Here is a 19,129-nt window from a genome sequence, read left to right as displayed (position 1 = left end):
TCCACGAGACACGGTGGAGGTTATTTCCTCACAGGATCCTTTGCTATTTATTTGTCTCCAGGAGAAAGCAGATGCAGCGATAGCCTGTGGTGTAAGTGTCGCCATATGTCTGAAGGATTCCAACATTGTCCGTGCACTACAATTGGAGCGTGAGAAATATTGCAGTATTTTCCATTCTTCCTCAGATAGTCACAAAACAGATAAAGGACACCGGCTCAACAAATATGCTGCTTTATTATTTGTTAAAAGAGAAAGCGTGTCCAATACAAAACTAAAGAAAAATAGAAAGAAATGTGAGGCACCGTTTTTGTCACATAAAACATATTAGACTGAGTTGCTTTATATGGTGCCAGATGTGGAGAAGAGGTGCACAGCTGTTAGACATGCTGTTTGAATATCTGTGTGGCTTTGTTGACTGCTGGTGACGCACAGCACAAGTCGGAATCGCTCTGAGTGCACCCGCGCCGCCTTTGATGAGATATGGCGGTCCGGCTCTGAAACAGGCCTACACCATCATGAAGCATTGTCAAAGGCAATTTACTGCGAATAAGCCCAATGCACCAAGAGGCACGTGCTTCTCACCTAAGCCCTGCTCCCCTGACACTGAATCAGGAGGAACATTTGATGCTGACTTCCAGAGAAGTTCATCTGGATTTATCAGACGCTTGACCCCTTTTAAGGAGGGCAAATCTGAGGGTCAAGCCTTGCTGGTGGAGTGACTGACTCCCTGGAGCGGTCAGAGCACGCTGCGCTATTTGCTGCTTTTTTCGCTGGTTGAGAGGCGTTTTAAACACTGTCCTTGTTGCTATATTTAATTTGAGGTTGCTATGCCTTTTCTCCTGTTTTTAAAATCGGCCCACTCACCTGCACTATAATTGTTTTTGCACCGCGCTTTTGCGGGTCCTTTCCACGTCATTTGGGAACTTTGGCGGCCATCTTAGAGCAGTATAGGACTGCTAGACTGCGGAAGGCGACAGCGGATTGGTCGGGGGAGCGTCACAAGGACGCTTGACCCCTTTTAAGGAGGGCAAATCTGAGGGTCAAGCCTTGCTGGCGGAGTGACTGACTCCCTGGAGCGGTCAGAGCGCGCTGCGCTATTTGCTGCTTTTTTCGCTGGTTGAGAGGCGTTTTAAACACTGTCCTTGTTGCTATATTTAATTTGAGGTTGCTTTGCCTTTTCCCCTGTTTTTAAAATCGGCCCACTCACCTGCACTATAATTGTTTTTGCACCGCGCTTTTGAGGGTCCTTTCCACGTCATTTGGGAACTTTGGCGGCCATCTTAGAGCAGTATAGGACTGCTAGACTGCGGGAGGCGACAGCGGGTTGGTCGGGGGAGCGTCACAAGGACGCTTGACCCCTTTTAAGGAGGCCATGCGGACGCGCAGCGGTTACGCGCAGCGGGTACGCCGGAGCACCGCCGGAGTCACGCCAGAGTCCCGCCCGTCTGTGCCCGTCCGGGCCCAGCCGGGCTTAGGGCCAGACCTCTTGGCAAAAGCACATGCCATAAGGATTACTTACTCTGGCGAGGATCTCCTTTCTTTGCGCCCCCCTAAAGATGTATTATGTAAGTCCATGCACTCATGTGTCAAACCGTTTCTGGGTTGTAGGAGTTGTCAGTCAACTGAGTCAGGAAAGCGTAGGAATGGCCTAGCTATGGCACTCCTGAATTGTAGATCTCTTCCTAGCAACTCTTTAGAGATTAACTTTCTGATACAGGACCTGAACTTAGATGTCCTGTTTTTGACTGAAACTTGTATTACGTCGAGTGCTGGAGCTGACATAGTCCAAGCTTTCCCCCCAGGCTTCCTTATATACCATCTGGATAGACCGGTGGGGTGAGGGGGCGGCATTGCCATTATCTATAGAGACAGTTTTGTGTGTAGGGCGCAGCCCGGAGGAGTTCTAGACTGTGAGAGCTGTCAGTTCTCTCTGCGGATTTCATCTACGCTGTCGGTGGCAGGTCTATTGGTCTACCGCCCCCCAGGGTGTGTGGGTAACTTCGTGAGTTCGCTGATGGAGACTGCTATGCCTTTAGCTGCCTCCACAGCCAACTTTCTAGCGTTAGGAGACTTCAACCTCCATTTTAACGATCCCGATGATCTTACAGCGGCAGACCTGTTGAGCGATTTTAAAGCCTTTGAGCTGAATCTCTCCAACTTAGGAGCTACGCATGTTAAGGGTCATTTGTTGGATCCTATCTTTTCTAACATGCCCTTTCTTAAAACCATGTCTCCTTTGCCCCTTCCGTGGTCAGATCATTTTCTGGTGCCTTTTACCTGGTATATTAAGCGGGCTACGATCCCTCTCCCAAAGGCTCATTCTTTGGAGAGAGCCTGGTCTAGGCTGTCGGCTGACAGCTGAGCTAATGTTTTGGAAGGTTCGCGCCCTTCATATGTTGCGGACCCGGTATGCGCAGATGCAAATATCAACCAGTGGCTGACCAGCTCTCTTGATGTTATCATTCCTAGGAAAAGAATGTTAATAAGGGAGAAGAGGGCGGTTTCGTCTCTATGGTATACGCCCGACTTGAGATCACTCAGGAGGGGCTGTAAGAGGCTGGAGAGGGCATGGAGAAAGGAGGGGGTAGAGGCGAGGCGAAAGGATTATCGCACGGCAATGAGGGCGTATAAAGCTGCTCTCCGTCTTGCGAAGGCCCAATTTTTTGAGGAGAGAATATATAGCTCTGCTAATTCCTCCAGAGAAACTTTTAAGGTGGTAAATGAACTTCTTAAAGTTCCCGAGCCGTTGGCAACCCTTGATAGCCCTGGCGAGAAATGTAAGTAGCTTGCAAACTATTTTAATATGAAAATAGTTAATATTCTTAGCACCCTTCCACAGGTTGCCCGAACCACACTTATAGATAACCAATCTCGAGGTGCCCATGGTTACCTGGATACTTTCGGGCCAGTTTCAGTGGATGAAGTTCGCAACGAGTTGGGTTCGTTGAAAAGTGGTTCTCCTAGGGACCCGGTCCCTATGAGATTTTTGAAATTGGTAGCAACTACCATCGCAGCCCCAGTTGCGGACCTTATCAATGCCTCCTTTGCGCAGGGTATGGTACCACCGAGCTGGAAAAGGGCAGTGGTAAAGGCTTTGTTGAAAAAACCGAATCTAGATTTGTCTGATTTGGCAAATTTCAGGCCTATTTCCCTCCTCCCTGGTCTTAGTAAGATTGCCGAAAGACTAGCGAACCGGCAGCTGTCATACTTCCTGGAGGCGAATGGCTTGTTACGAGGTTCCCAAACCGCCTTCCGGCCAGGGCAGGGCACTGACACTGCTCTTCTGGCAGTCGTTGAGGAAGCGAGGAGCATTTTAGATTCGGGAGGGTCAGTGGCAGTGATCCTCCTGGACCTCAGTGCTGCTTTCGACACGGTGAACCATCAAGTGTTGATCCAACGGCTGGCAGATATAGGGGTGGCAGGTGTGGCATTGAAGTGGCTCAAGTCATTTCTTTGCGACCGGACGTATCAGGTCTGGGAAGGTAGCGAACGCTCGGCCTCCATCCCCCTCCAGTGTGGCGTGCCACAGGGCTCCTCTCTGAGCCCCACATTATTTAATGTATACATGGCCCCCCTGGAAGATGTGCTGGCCCCATTTGGCATTAAGATCGTCAGCTATGCCGACGACACGCAGTTGGTGGTCACCCTATCCCAACTGGTGGAGAATCCCGACTCGCTGCATTCCTGCATGTCTAAGGTTCACACCTGGATGTGCGATTCAGCGTTGAAGCTGAATGGTTCAAAGACCGAACTAATTCTGCTCGGACGCAAAACCCCCTCTCTTCCTCTTTCCAGCTGGCCCAGTTGCATGGGAGCTTTGCCGAGCCCTAAAGAAGAGATTAAAAGTTTGGGTTTTTGGCTGGAACGTGACCTGTCCTTTAGGACTGAGGCAAAAAAAACGGCAGGAGTGTGCTTTGGTCTTCTCCGTGCAGCTCGGAAAGTTCTCCCCCTGCTACCTTGGCCGTCTAGGAAGCTACTTGTTCAGGGGCTTATTGTATCTAGATTAGACTACAGTAATATCATCTTTTTAGGTGCCCCTGAAGTCACGTTTAATAAACTTAAGCAAGTACAAAATGCTGCGGCTAGGCTTCTTATGAATACACCTAGGACGCAATCAGCCAGACCCGCTCTGATAGCCTTGCACTGGCTTCCGGTGCGCGAAAGGGTCAAATTTAAGGCTCTTTGTACTGCGCACAAAATCCTTCAGGGGAAGGAACCTCCTATCCTGCGGAATTTAGCTGTGCCTTATAAAGCTAACAGGGCCCTTCGTTCGGACCAAAAACATCTTCTTCAAGTTCCTAGAGTTAGAAGGGCTCGGGCCGGGGGGCGGAGATATTCAGTTAATATAGCCATCCTGTGGAACAATCTTCCCCTGTGTCTGCGCACAGAGACGTGTTTCTTACGTTTCCGGAAACTTCTGAAAACTTATCTCTTTCCGGCTTAAAGCGGTCGAACTGTCAGCTTCTTTTTGTTGGTCACTCTGGATAAAGCGCTGGGATGCCCGAGGGTAACTATGCGCTATATAAATTTCCCATTCATTCATTCATTCATTCACTTGCGGAACTCCGGTGAATATCGCAGAGTTTTTCGGTAAGTCCATGGAGTGAAAGTCCGCGAGCTCCGCACATGTCTAGTTCTGGCGCCGTACCGGGTGAGGTGTGTACTCCTCCGAGTCATTGTGCTGTACTGTCCTTGTGGAGCGTTTATACCTACGAGTGAGAGGTGTGGGGTCATAGACGTTGACCAGTGCGGGTTCTCGGGGAGTCTTGGCGTTTCTATCTGTGTGGGTGCTTTCTGTGAAACCTACGTGGAGCCTGACTGACTCGGTGGAATTCTGCGCGCAATTTGAGACAGAGTTTCCACGTGGATTCAACTGCTCCAAAGTGGGCGGAGAGGAGTGACTCCGCCTGAGTATTCTTAAAGACGAATTTATCTGAGTCATTAAAGGTTGTTGGTCCTTTATATTTTTTTGTGAGCTATATGAGACAGTGAATATGTTAATGCAATGGTTTTAATGTGTTTCCAAGTATTTAATGATTACTGATGGTTTATTTCGCATGTAGGGTGGAGTGTATTGGACGGATTACAAAAATATACCCGTAATACCTTATGGTGTTCCAGTATCTAGAGTATGCATGGGTATTAACAAAATTAATAAATCATTTACATTGGTATTCTGCAGGAGTTTTATCAATAATAAGACTTTTCATTGTTGCTTCTATTTGTCAGCCAGCACCAGTTTCAAATGATGAGGGACAACCCTAGATTCCATGGGACAGATGGATACATATATTTAAATCCTGCCTGATGCTGTTGGGGGAGAGAAGTTTTCCTCTATAAGGAAACAACACATATAGTTACATAATTTAGGGTTACAAGGAATAAAGGTTTATGAAGATGATCCAGTGGAGACCGGAGAAAACGAGGAATTTATATATATATATACACAACTATCCTCCCTGAGTCGCAGACCCAACGTCACACTAGCTCATTCACACATGCAGTCATCGGTGGGGCCCATAACACCAACACTCACACGTTTCCACTCACGAGTCTGCACACAGGATGGATGATGATATCGTGCTGTACATGTGAAGGGGTACATTATAACCTATAGGGAAGAAAAAGTTATCTTACAGAATATACATTAACATTCGCCACCTATAGATTCCTAATCTCAAACATCAAGGCACTCCACCCACTTGGTCGACAGACCAATTAGTTGGATTGGTCGATGGTGATTTAGAACCAGCTAAAACACATTTTAAGACTCAGAATCCTTTATTCTCTTTAACGAAAAACCACAAACTCATAATTTCTGTTAATCAATATTTGTTTATCTAAATTTTGCTTGCAATTAATATTAGCATTTGTTTCATCAAAAGTTTTAGAATTTTTAGATCAATTAATTCAAATCACAGGTCACTATATTTACCTATTCTTGCTATCTGGATTTTCTCTAATTCATTGGCTCTGCATAATCGAATTAACTGTTAAATTGTCCAAATAAAGCAGGCCAAAGCTCAAAGTCCAAAAGTTCTTTGCTAAGCACGTTATAGTCTCAAAGATCTCCATAGGACCAGAAATCGTGCAAGCATCTGTCATCGCCAGCATAGACGTCAGGAAATCGGGACCATCCGGAACAACGAACACCCCTCCCTATTCTACTACTCTTTTTATAATACATTTTGGGATAACATGAAACATTTTTAGGCAGAGAAAGTCTTTGATTGGCTGATCGAAAACGTCAGATTTTTACTTATTTAAGTTCTCATGGATTTTGCTGGTTCACTTCCATAGATGACATAGTCCTTATGTTACAAAGTTTTGGGTTTACTTTTATGATCCAATTGTTCATTTTAAACCGGTTTTTACTGTCCGGGGTTTTGCAGTCCACCAAGTTCCTATCCTTGACCGAGGACAGGGTGCACAGGGTTTGTCAGGAAGTTCACAGAGCCAACCGAGTCTGCGCAGTATGTATCACGCTCACGAGACGGTGGCCACTTCTGAACTCGATTTTCGACTCCATTTTGTGGTAGGCCCAAATGCTAACTTAAGTGAAACAAACATAAAAGATTCATTAATACACAGAAATTATAATTCTAATGTTATACCCTCACTAATCCCTTTATGTATTAGTATTTTCCTAGCATATAGCGACATTTAAAGCGATAATATTCACCTTTAGGATCCAATCAGGAATGCAAACATCACATAAGCAACATAATTCATGCGACATCTAATTACCACATATACTACTATTAATATGCGTACGTATTTTAGTTATTTGAGTTATTCTTCCATACAAACAGCACTTTCCCACGTGTAATTTGTGTATGCAAAAGGTTAAATTAGTATAACATACCAAACCGTTAGCAAAATTATAATCAGTACGTTATATAGTTAGTCTTTTCATGCAAAATAGAGGAGGTATACAAAATGTTGCTCTACCTGCTTCATCAAAGACATATTCGACCAAAATAGTAATGACAACGGAGAAAATGATGAAGAGGGGGGGGAGGAGGAATGGGACAAGGATATATTTTTAGGTACTTGAAGAAAACTTGAGACCCACTTTAAGGAAAGATTGAATGTGGTACTCAAGGGACACATATTATGCGCCTTACTGATTGTGAGAAGGTGGCCTGATATATGCTGTCCACTAGTTCTAGTGGGCACCTTGTATCAGTCCAAACAACCCCTTATGGTGATAGTTTAAAGACAACCTTTATTGAAAGCTATCCTAGTGGTAGCTATGGAGAGCAGCCTTCAGGCTAAGTCTTGAAGGAATGTAAAGCAGCTTGTTTTCCCAGTCTATAATCTCTTGAATGATCAAATGAAAGGAAACCACAGCAGGTATATATTTAAAATATATGTATTTAGGTTGAAACATACCCCTCTAGCCTCTTTATGAGACTGGAGTTCGAGGTACCTAAGTTACAAGTGAGCAATCATCAGTAATAGCACAAATACACAGTTGGGCCCTAGGGGCGTACCAAACCATATACCAATAAAGTAGAATAAGAACCACGACTGAACTAGACACAAGGCCTAGAGCCTGTAGAATCGCTGGGGCCCCACGGAACCACCCAAGGTAGTGACACAGGGGACCCACGGGGACTGTATGCAGTGTGTGAACACAACCGCGGGTTCCTGTTATCTTCTATGGGCAATGTCGCGGTTGGAAATTTAAAGATTAGGGACACTTCTAATCGAGTCCGGACCAAACCCTTTTGGACTTAAGAAGTTCTAGGGCTAGCACCCACGGGAGCACTGGAGTACTCGAGTTACCTCACCCAGGGAAGCCGGGTGCATAGGTGTCTTCTGGTGTCGGGTCGCGTCGTCGATTTCAATGGGAGCCTGCAAAGAACTGCTGCTGCCGTGAAGAGGAGAAGTGTCCGAAGAGATACAAGCCTGGATCTAGGATGGAAGGAACCTGAAAGCAGAGGGGACAGAGTCTGAGTCACTAGCCAGTGACCGAGGGCAGGATGGACCAATGCCCAAAGATGTCGGGTGCTTCAGGTGAGTTGTTGGGTGTCTTGACTCTTCAGACACCAGGTCTAGGAGGCGTTGATGAAGTCCATGAGTTGGATTCGAGCTGTCCCATGAAATTTGTCGAGTGCTGCGGTTTCGGTGACCAGATTGGACCCAACAAGCTTTGGCAACGGCAAGTCACTGGAATTTAGAGAAAGGACTGTGGTGCAGACCGGCAAGGTCTGAGGGACTCACCCAGCAAGGGTAAGTCAGGGCATGTCTGGAGCAACTAGAAAAGCCGAATTAGAAAAGAAGTTGCCTTCGTGGGGACCTGCTAGGCAATGGGCTAGTGATCGCGAAGGAGCCTCGAGCGGTCGCACTTGAAACTGGCCCACGGGTCACTCGTGGAGTGGAGGCCAGCATTCTTCGGTGCGGATGTGATCAAGGCTGGAGCTACTCGGAGCCCAAAGCACAACTTCAAGGAAGCCCAGGAAGATGCTGTTGCTGCAAAATATCACGGTGTCCAGGGGTCATGGTATCACGTCACCCACGATAGCCACGGGCCTCAGCTTTGCTGTGGAATCAGGGTAGCCTCGGGGAAGTCTGGAAATCCACCTCTGGTGATGCAAAGACTTCGGCATCTGGCGGGAGCTTCAGCGATGCAGACCGGTCAGTTGCTTCTTTGGTGCCTGCCAAGAAGGGGAGTCACTCCTTGACCACAAGGGAGATTTCTTCAGTCTTCTAGTCATCATAGAACATCAAAGGTCCAGGATGTACATTGCAGAGTTTTGTCCAGGGTAATCTAAAGTTCTAGGGACTGGATTCCTATACTTATACTAAGTTTAGGGCCTGGAAAGAGGGGTGGTTACACCCATTTCCTTTGTCCAGTTTCAAGCCAGAGCAGGGGCAGGTAGCCCCTGCAACCGGTTTGAACTGGACTATGCACAGGGACACCAAATGTGCCCCCAGTGCAGGACTTCAAAGCACAAGAGTGCTCCCGCCCAGCCCAATACACATCTGCCTGTCTGGGGAGGTGGTTACACCCACCTTCGACAGGAAACCTATTGTCCAGGCCTCCCCTGCCGGAGTTTCGGTCAGCAGCAGGAGGCCAGACCCGTGTCTGTGGCAGAAGCATCCATTTTGTGATGCCAGGGCTCAGGAAAGTCCTACCGGGTTTGACCAGTGTGAACATGTCTCTCCCTCTAGAAGGGTGGAATGCTAACCCCGCCGCCAGAACTGGTGGGGGGGGGGGTAGTATTCCAAAGCGTTTGACAACAAACACAACATGTTTTGATGCAGCCATTCGAAAGTTAGCATTTACCGCGAGGTTATAATGCACTTAAGAGTATATGGATATGGCTGTATCACAGAACAGCCATAAGGAAGTATTTCCGAAAGCTGCAGAGGGACTCAGCTCATGCGTGGGCACCCTCTCACACAATACCAAGAACTCTGCCTTCAGGATTGTCAAGGCCTGCCATAGGAGTGGCTTATAGGTTTATATGTGTCTGTATATATATGTTGATATAGGTAGCCTATACCACTGTAAGGGGTGCAAGCACACCCTTACCCAGGCTGCAGTAGCAGACCTGTGGTGCCATTTTGGAGTGCTTCCCAGGGGTGGCATAATACATGCTTCAGTCCCTGGTAGGCCTCTGAGGTACCTATGCCCTAGGTACATAGTATACCATATACTAGGGGCTTATAAGGCACTCCAGAATCCAATTAGAGATGTACCTAATGTACATGGAAACCATTTTAGAGAGGAAGCAGCTAGGCCCAGGTCCTGATTAGCAGGGCCACAGCCAGACTAAGGTCGAGAAAAAGTGAAACACCAGCAAAAAGTGGGGGTACCCATGTGAAGCAGATCCTACTATCCTACACTGATCGATTACGTATTATAGATTTTGATCCTCTTACCTACTCTCTGATTAGAGACCAAATGGTTTGTTGTACGAAAGTTCAGGAGAGACTTCTACCACAAAACCCTGATCTTGAGGAATCTTCAAACATAGCCGAGAGTATTGAGCACACAGCTAAATGCGACCAAGAAATGAAACAAACTAACCAAAGAGAGTCATAAACAAAAAAGTGTTTTCACAGATGAAGACAATGTTTGTAAAATTCAGGGTGAAAGGCACATAAAATACAAATACAAAAGGGAAAGATGTGGTAATGCTATTCATCCTGCCAGTTACCCTAAATGTCCTGATAAAGGGGTTAGATGCAGAAAATGCAACAACAATGAGCACTGTGCAAAATTGTGCAGTGTTACAGACACTGAAAAAAATATACATCATGTCAATTCTGATGAGTATGAGTCAAAAGAAAGTGGTAAATTAATTTTTCAAGTGCATCATCAAGATGATAACAAAAATGTGAAATACCCTTCTTATGAGATTCTGCTAGACGGTAAGGAAAATAATGTCTTTGCGGATTCATGTTCACCATTTTCAGTGATTGACAGTCAAAATGTATTGAAAGTTTTAAACAAAGGAAGTAAATTCTAGAAAGTCCTGACGTGCATCCATGGGGGTACAATAGAGACCCCGTTCTATTAGAAGGAATGGTGAAAATGTGCATATCATTTAAAACAGACACACGATTGGAAAGGTTTATTTCACGAAAAAAGGGTGCAATCTGTGGGGTTGGAAACACTAAAGACATCTGGGTATAACTGTGGATCTTAATAATGAGGAGTAAGTCCTACTGGTTGATAGATCAATAGTGGGAAGAGCTATTCAATTTCCAAAGGTGTCCACAGATAAATTAAGAATATTAAAAGATTACCTACATAAAATCAAGTTAAATTCAGATATGATTCCAGTTGTTCATAAAACCAGATCTATTCTTCTATTGATGAGGAAACTTCAAAGGAAGAATTAAAGAGGTTGGAGGAATAAGGGGTCATAGAAGCTATGCAGAGATCAGAATGGTTGGCTCTCATTGTCTTATCTTTAAAGAATGAAGGGAAGAACATTCGCCTCTGTGTTGATCGGAGAAGTTTAAATGCTAACATATGGATAGAAAGGCGTCCTCTCCCTAAAATCAATGAGATGATGAGTGTGATAAATGATGCCAAATAATTCACTGTGTTAGATGTTCCTCATCATACCACCAGGCTGCACTCCATCCAACTTCCCAAATACTTACAGACTTTACTACATCTCTTGGAATATAAACCTTCTTAAGAATGCCATTAGCATCTGCAGCCGAGGCATTCCAGAGAATAATGCCACAATAATTATCCTTCCCTGTTCTAAAAGGGGTAGATAAGGCAATCTGGTCCTTATTCATGAAGGGCTTACGCCTCTGTTGTGTCACGTTTGTTGATGCTGTGGCGGCGTAATCAATGCACCACACAGCGCTCTATTTACAAAGTGACGCATCTAGGCAGATGCTTCCCTTTGTAAGGACCTGTGCTACATTATACCTGCGACAGGTCAAATGTATGCAGGGTGGCATTCCTCAGTAAAAAAGGCTTGTAGAAGTGGCTCCGTGAAATCTATGACTTCACTGCGTTAAATCCTTACACCTGCTTCAAGCAGGGATAAGGACTGACGCGATGCCTTTCACATGGAACTCACCCATGTGTAATGACGCATTGCTGGAGTTCCGTTGTTTTCCAACACATTCCAACAATGCGTCATTACTGCACCAACAAATAAGTCGGGATTCCTGATGTATCTGTTCAATCGTTTAGACATGGACCGCTGTGGTGTAAATACGACGCATCCACGGTGTTGCAAGGAGGGCGCAATAAAAAGTGTTGCGTCGCTGTTTTCAACCAGCGATGCACCACTTTTCAGAAATGAGGCCCTCTGTTTTCAGGATTGTAGCCTGATCTATGGATCCAATAAAGAAGATCACAACCAAATCTGAGAAGGGTTTTAGGAAAATTCAAGTGCGCTGGTCTTGCCATCAAGAAGAGCAAATGCAAAATAGGAATAGAAGTCCAATTGGGATAGGATAGGACTAGCAGAGTGCGGCCAATCGGAGTTTTGCAAAATAGGAAGAGCTTCTGTCGAATTGTTGGGTCACACTTATCTAGCGAAGGATAAAAACCAAAGATGGATTTGATCGAATCCGTCATAAAGGCCCTGATACCTACCGATAAAGAGGAGGTTAAACAATATTTAGGTCTAGCAGCTTACATGTCTAAATTCATAAAAAACTTTTCGGGTTTTGTCCAACCTATCAGGTCTCTGCTTAAAAAAGTGACACCTTGTGAGTAGGTACAGGAACATACCATCAGATTTAATAAGAATAAGGAGGCCATTACTTCAGGCCCATGCATAGGAATTTTGATATCAAGCTGGACATCGTACTCAATACGCACAACTAACGCAAGTAATAAATGTCCAGGTGCCACACTCTCTCCAAGGGTAATAATTCTGTTGTTTCTGGGCTACCAATCATTTAATATTTTACTTGTGGTGTTTGCCTTTTGTATTAAGGACAGGCCACAAACCACTGATTCCTGTGTTTGCAAAAAAAGAAATAGAAAAAACATTCCTAGACTCAGCAAATGGTTAATAAACCTGAAAGGTTTTAATTTTAAAATTGAGGATGTCCCAGGTGCAGATAATCATGCAGCAAATTTCTTAGCCCGCCTCCGATTGACAAAACTGCAGAGGATTATGAACAAGAAATTGGGGAAATCCCCGCCATATTGAAAGCTGAGTGGGAAAATCATATGACGGAGGCTGAGTCTTTAAAATCAGTCAAAGGTTTGATCATCAAAGGGTGGCCTAAGAAATGCAGTGAACTAGCTATAGAATTGCAACCTTACTGGAATGTAAGGGATGAACTATACATAGAGGGTGAAAACATTTTTAAATCTGGAAAAATTGTTCTTCCAGAAAGATTACGAGAACGCATTTGCGAAATAGCTCGTGAGGGTCACTTAGGAAGGAATCTTCCAAAAAGCAAAATAAGAGCTGATTACTGGTTTGCCTGTATGGATTGCATAACTGAAAATGTAGTTAAGGAATGTGACGCATGCAGTCCCAGTGACAAATCTATATATACTAGGAAAACACCTTTAGAACCAGTAGACATACCTACCAATACATGGGATAAGTTAGGACTAGACATTATTGGACCCATACATGACTCTAGATTAAGCCTGGGCGGAGTTTGCGCAGTTCCACTATGCAGAACTTCACAAAGCCCCAAAAAAACTCTGCTGCGCCCCCTGGAGTTGCGCAAGCGGCAGAGTGAGGTAAGTCACGCTGCTTGCACTGATTTTTAGCACTGGGGGTTTGCCCCACATTGTAAGGTCAGCTTAAACAGCATCACGCACATTGCAAGAGGGAGCAGCTTCTTTCAGCTGCTCGAGTAGATGTTCTACTTGAGTGGCAGCTTCCTCAACGCAAGCAGCAAATTTCTCAATGTGAGTGGTGTCGGCCTGCGGAGACCACGCATGTTGCGAAATCTCACTGGAAGGTGGTCTAGCGCACGATTTTCCTCACTTGTGCACCCCAACTTAACATTGGCGAGCCACGAGAGAGGAAAAACTTCACTCCGTGCAGCTACAGACATTTATACCCAGGCCTAATCTAGATTATATGAGAAATTCATCAAAGTCCTACTTGACTATTTTTTCAATTGGATTACTATAAAATGTATAAATTCCATCAATACAAAAACCCTAATATGTTTCACATCTGATGTATTTGCTAATGAGGACATCCCTTGAACTCTAATTACAAATAATGGTGTTCAGTTTGTGTCAGAAGAAATGAAGGAATTTATCTCTAGTTTGGCCACACAGCACATCAACACTTTTCTATTGTCTTAGAGCCAATGGTCTACTAGAAGGCACCAATAGAATTGTTAGAGGAATCTTTGCAATAGGCCATGGCTTCGCCCAAAACCATTATTTAATCCATGAAAGAGATGTTATGGTCCTCTCATATCACACCTAGCAGTGTAACACGATTTTCACCGTTTCTTTATTAAGAGGCCGCAAATCAGGACCAACACTATTTGAAAATACAACTATTCAAGTGAATAATGATGAACTGAAAGAGAAAATTCTTAACAATCAAATGAAATGCAATGAAAGGTATGGCAAAAAATGGGCTACTAAGCTACAAAGGTGGAAAGAAGGACAATAGGTCCTGGAACAGAAACCTAGCAACAGTTACAGCAAATATAACTCATTCTACAAACCAGAAAAAAATAAGTCAATAGAAATGTAGTGATAACGGAAGATGGGCGCATACAGAGCTTGGACAGACCCTTCCCATGCAACCGTCAAGGTGGCCTAATGGGAATGTTCAATGTAATAGTAATGCATCATCAGGAGACTAGTGAAGGAGTAAAAAGAAAGGCACACCCTCCTATATGGCAACACAAGTATGTAATGAAGTAATCCCTTCTCTAGTGCTAAAGGGGATGGCTTTCTGCTTGTCTCTTTGATGCCTACCTGAGAGGACGCCTGGACTCGGTGTTCCGAAACCCACTGCTACCACTGAGGGGGAGCCAGCTCCCTGTTGAGCTTCGCCCGCACCGTAAAGGTGCTAGACATCTCCCGTGGCGAGGGACGCCTTTCTGCTTGTCTGCACGCCTGTCTACCTGAGAGGACACCAGGACTCGGTGTCGCAATACCCACCGCTTCCACTGAGGAGGCGCCAGCTCCCACCTGACTCATGCCGCGCACCGTAAAGGTGCTGGACATATCCCGCTGCGTGGGCCGCGCCCGGGTCAAGGGCAGGCCCGTCCACACCCGTCAGAGCACGGAGTAGGCTATGCTGGGACCCCTCTTGGCTTTCTCTTTTTTCATTGCCTTTGGAGTCTGGGGTTCGGGCGTGGACCCTGCCACAAAAGAAGATAGCCAGGACATCGGGAATTGTACATGGATTTGGATATGCATTTGGTGGATAAGCAGGTAAGAGTTAAGAGCCCCCACTTTCGATCAAACTCCATCTAACTGGTGTGTGGGCTTGTGTTTAACCAGTTGGCCATATCCCCTTTGCAACTATGTTCATACTGGAATGGTCTCTAGTGGGACTTATATACTTTATGAGGACAATCTGGCCATTGGAGGCCAATTTCCTGGGCGCTTGCTGGGTTTAGCTTGGACAATCCAGACTTGAGCCTTTCCATAATGGCAAAACAAAGGGTGGTGGTATCTTCTCCAAAAGATCCCTTGAACCATGGACGCTTTCCTGCAGTGAGCCACGGCCTTGGGCTCCTTAGTCCCCTCACGAGAAGGGCCGCTTGCACTGGCTCAGGACCCATGGGTAGGGCAGACATATATGGCACAAGCTCCTGCCCGGGCTACCCGTCCGTCCATTCCAATCACCTCCACGCAGGACAGTACTCAGTCAATAGCACATAGGGCACGCCCTCGTGTGACCCCTGGAGCAGGGAAGGGAGTAGAGAGTGCAAAAGAGAAATTCCCCTTGATGGGGGGGCCTACCAAATGTAGGAAGAGTCTTGGTTCACAGTCGAAAACAACAGTGCCCCATGTAGGGCCTAACACGGATATCACCCTCTTGATCGACACGTTTAAAGCAGCTTTGTTATCAGCGCTGTACATTAAACTAGATCCAATTTTACTCTGTCTATCCGTGCTGGAAAACAACATAACCAAACCAACTGCCTCACTACAAAGGGACCGCGCTCCACCACACATAAGCCCCCCATTCCCAAGGGCCATGGACAATAAAACCCTGCGGCAATGGTGCGGAGCCAGGCTCCAGATTCTCTCCCAGGTCTGTGATGGAGGTTGCTACAAAACGAACAAGTCACTTAGTGCCAGCAGCTTGCCTCGCTATGATAGTACCACTTGTGAATAGTAAAGAACTCTTGGCTCGTCAAGACCACCATAAGGGGGGAGAGGGCCTCACGGAGTTTCATCAGCCTCAAGGTCCCGAAGCTGGTGGGTCTAACAGCTTCCCAGATGACGGGCGGGGAGGGATGGTTCTAGGGGAACCCAACAACCCTTCTCTTGTGTACTTTCTACCTGCCGCCAGAGTCTACCCCGCTTGTCGTGGTCTCAGTCCCCCACCTTGACCCGGGGATCAAGGAAGACTTTGATCAACTGAAGAATAAAGGGGTGCATTGGTTAAATTCAAACATTGCTCCTGGGTCGAGGGTCGAAGATCAAATTCTCTTGGCGCATAGGGTATCCTGGGTGAGCTAAGAAAGCTTGGGCCAGGAACTGTGTTATTAATAATTTTAACAATAATTTTTTAGTAAAGAGAATCTTATGTACAGTTGCGCAATCTAACTACAGGAGTTGGAACTCGGCAATTGTGGCACTCTCGTTGGGTTACTTTTATAGACCCCAGAGTCACGCTTTTCCCTTATTTGGTAACCCACAGGGGCAGCCCCAAGATGCAGGATACAGGAAACAACATGAGGCCATAATGGGGGTAAGTTTGGCAAATAGGTTCATGCCCCTGAGCTCTCTAGATGGATGTGATTGACGGTGTGTTGGCTCCCAGGATCCAGACGTTCTTCCATCACAGTGGGAGGCACGGCCTTTGGATCCTGGACCCCATGAGTGCAAAGGTTGCAAGTTCATCTCCTGGAATATCGCAGGGCTGGCGAGCAGGATCAAAGACCCTGGCTGGTTACTCTTTGTTAAATGCTTTGATATGATCTGTCTCCAGGAAACATGGGCTGTAGAGAATAGTTTTCATCTGGAGGGTTATGGAACTCTTTTTGTGCCAGCTACCCCCTCTATGATGGGACAAGCAAAGGGGGGCCTTGTAACTTATGTCTCAGTAGCAGTCTGAGGTAGCCCTGTTGCATTGCCCCATATTTCCCCTATTCTACATGTGATTATATTATCCAGCAGAAAGAGCAAGCTCCCGCTTTTAAACTTCTTTAATGCAGGAGTTGCTCATATGGAAGAAAGAAACATCACACGGCTGGGGTCCGTATTACGGAGTATTACCCTGAGAGGTCAGAGTTACCACAACATCCTTATAGCAGGGGATTTCAACATCCACATGTGTGGAGATATTAGGCAAGGGGGGCTGAAAGGTATGGGTTGCACGCGACAATTCAGTTAAGGCGTGCACACACAGCGACCATAATCCTGTGTGTGTTTCAAAAGGATGGCCGCAAGTAAATAAGTACAATAAGGAGGCTTTCGGAGCCACTCTTAAATGGGTGAAGGGGGGAGGAGTTTGAAGTGGGGTCAAATTGTCCCGGAGCAGCTCCGTGAGTCCCTTCTAACCCAGTGTCATTGGAGTCCGCCACCTGTATAGTTAGTGAGGCTACCCCATCGGACACTATGGAGGCCTTTGGAAATATGTCCAGTGCTTTAGTGAAGCTACTACGGGTGCAGGGTAGGTGTTCATCGCACTTAGGACCAAGATGGTTTGACTCGGAGTGCTCTCGTGCCACCAGGAAATTGAAAGAGGCCCTGGGAATGACACCTTGAAAGCAGGTGGTTGTTAAGGGCCTCTGGAGAGTTTATAAGGCTGCTCTAGCAAAGCGTAAGTCTGTCCTGAAAGAGGAGGTCTGGTCAGAACTAGTAGAGGCAAGCACTCGGAGCAATAGCTCAAAGTGCCAGAGCATTATTAATAGTCTCTTTTAAATAGGAGACACTGGCAACCTAATGCATGCCCCTCTCTCAGAGGAAGACTGGGTAAACCACTTTGAGAGCATGTTCTAGACTGATATATTGCCGATACAAGGGCAGGAAGGAGTGGAAGGTAAATCTGGGGTCATTTTTTTCAGCACAAGAGGTAAGAGACGACATTTTGGGACCGACTAAAAACAAGGCACCAGGCCCTGATAGAATTCTGCCAGTCCTTTATATCACAAATGTGGAAACATGGGTGTCTGTACTTACAGCAGTTATTCATGGCTAGGTACTGCCGAGTCCCCCTCTCTTGACCAAACAAGCCACCCTTTTACCTCAACCCTTCGGGCCCCCCATAGGCCAGTCAGATCCTCCACCCTCTTACCCCAAGGAAACAATGTAGACAACACACCAGCTTGGATTAAGGGTAGTAAACCCCGGCTGTATTTTATCCATAACAAAACTTTAATCTCAATATTTACACCATTTACACAATACGCTGAAAGTCCGGTCCATTACATTGATATGTACAGTGTGTCATTTGGCTATCCTTAACATGGTTCTAATAGATAGCCATTCCTATCATAAGCTGAGTGATCAGCAGCATTATCTTTCTGCGTATCCCTGTTTGAGCCTACGGCCAGGTCAATGACTGGTCCAAGATCAAGATCATGTTAGGTCCCACCCTCCTACCGGAGTGACCTTGCACAGGAGGCCCTGTTTGCCCGAAGGTTATCTCACCCCAGGCACCCCCTGCGCCCTCAACAATATCTCCATAAGGGGATGTGCAGTTATGCCCAGCTTAATTGCGCCCTTGCGCGTGTGCGGTGGTTGGCCAAAAGAACATCACCTCCCCCTGCACCCTTCCAGCCTACCGAATGTAACTGCCCCTGGAGTTCCATGAGAGACCATCTGTCCCCACCTCAGGCGTCCCCATTTGACAATGGTGATGCCTGAAAAGGACCGTAAACTATGCCCACCAATCATGACCTTAACGCCACAGGCCCGCATAGCTGCCCAACTATCTGGCATCCCTCCCCCTCCCCTCCAGAAGGTCATGCCTTGCTCCTCGTCCCTACTAGCCAGGCAAGCTAATTCTCCAGGAACAACTCATTACCCCGCTTGGAGTGGTGCACGCCATCCTGTAGGAAAAACGGCTTCCCCCGGATGCACCCATGCGCAATTGTCTGAAGCTTCGTGGATCAGAATAACTTGTCAACATGGCTGTTGATACTTTTTACTGAATGACTCAGGGCCCACACAGAGTCAACCCCCTCTCCACTGAAATTTGGGAACCATGTGTGACCAGGCCAGCACTGCTTGCGGGCATCTCTGTGCCAGCCACACCACCTCTGTAATCAGGGCTTCCACTACACCTTTCCTGCCCAGGTGCTCTAGGTCATTACCCCTAGATGCAAGATAAATGCTGCAGGGGGTACCCGAGTCTTGTCCAGCAAGCTAACCAACATATCCCTGAGCTGGCCAAAGCGGAGCCCCCCCTGTGGTGAAAAGAGATATTGAAGCCGGCCTGCCGTGCTCTGTGTGCATAGTTGCCTGAAAAGAAAAATGGTCTCAACCTGTTTACATATGAGTGGCCAATAATCC

This window comes from Triturus cristatus, chromosome 3_2, assembly GCF_964204655.1.
Source record: "Triturus cristatus chromosome 3_2, aTriCri1.1, whole genome shotgun sequence".
Lineage (NCBI taxonomy): Eukaryota > Metazoa > Chordata > Amphibia > Caudata > Salamandridae > Triturus > Triturus cristatus.
This window is presented reverse-complemented; position numbering follows the sequence as displayed.